Source organism: Ischnura elegans, chromosome 1, assembly GCF_921293095.1.
Source record: "Ischnura elegans chromosome 1, ioIscEleg1.1, whole genome shotgun sequence".
Classification (NCBI taxonomy): domain Eukaryota; kingdom Metazoa; phylum Arthropoda; class Insecta; order Odonata; family Coenagrionidae; genus Ischnura; species Ischnura elegans.
In genome coordinates this window covers 17,426,383-17,427,451 of record NC_060246.1, presented here as the reverse complement: position 1 = coordinate 17,427,451, position 1,069 = coordinate 17,426,383, and the positions used below count along the sequence as shown (strand labels likewise).

General features: G+C 43.9%; 1 long non-coding RNA gene across 1 annotated transcript; it reads left to right on the top strand.

The window, feature by feature from the left end:
- The first annotated feature begins 308 nt into the window (after positions 1–308).
- Positions 309–614, top strand: LOC124173985. Its single transcript, XR_006868817.1, has 2 exons — positions 309–408; positions 545–614. It is a non-coding gene; the product is annotated as an uncharacterized LOC124173985 (long non-coding RNA).
- The last annotated feature ends 455 nt before the right edge of the window (positions 615–1,069 follow it).

The window sequence follows — 1,069 nt, the reverse complement described above, 5'->3', positions numbered from 1 at the left end:
ACCATGTAGTATATTAATTTCAATACTATTAATATATTCTCATTTTTAAGTCGCGCACCTTATAAAAGTAAATTGTTAATTGAAATGAATGTTTAACAGTGGACAAAAAGAAGTTTTGTAAGATATAGTGTGAACAACTTAATTGCATACATATTCATATTGTTTTCAGGGCGCATTTAATTCGCACTTAACTCCTTCCATTTCAGAACTCTAAAGAAATTTCTATAGATTCAGCATCCCCCCCAACCCCTCAATTAAGTTTCAGTGAAAATGACCCTGGCCCTTCCAATTCATCTGTTTCCTTGCTCCCTGAATATCCATCTGCCACATCAATCCATCACCAAATAAATGCCGATCCTCCTCCATCCTCCTCAGCCACGAAGACATATAACAAACCCTGTGGCAAGAGTAAGTGATTTTTTTTACGGACAAGCTCATTTTATCAATTGGTTTAAACAGTACTCCACATTAACATTATAAACTTGAAGAACATACAGTGATCTTTTTCTAAATATTGTATTATTTACCAAATAAAATATTTCAGGTACCAACAGCAGTGTAGAAAATTTTAAATCCATGCAGGAGAAGCTCATTTCCCTAAAGGAGAAGAGTCTTCTCCTGAGGGAAAAAGAAATAGAAGAGGCAAAAAAAAATTTTCATCAGTAATTACTATCCATAGAAAGAGAGAAATTACCCCGCACGGGGGGAAGAGAGTAATCTCTTCCTTTGGGGAGCCGCGCCCCCACGGACCCGAGCCCACCGAGGAGACAAGCTCATTAAAAAACCCCGTCGCTCGCTCGGACAGTGTCCAGACAGCATGTGACTCTGCTGCTCTGAGTAGTCGTAACATCTGGCGTCCAGAATCACCCACGTGTTTGCCGTGCGTGGAGACTCGTACAAGGGGGAGAAGGGGATCCTGGTGGGTGAGTTCTCCGGCACCCAGCTGGGCGTCGGAAACCCGGTATGGGCCGGAGTTCGATACCCCACTTCGGCCCTGGATTCCCCGCAAAACGGGCGGCCGAGAAGAGCCCAGCTCGGTCAATCGGCTCCTGGCGGTTGGGGAGCTTGG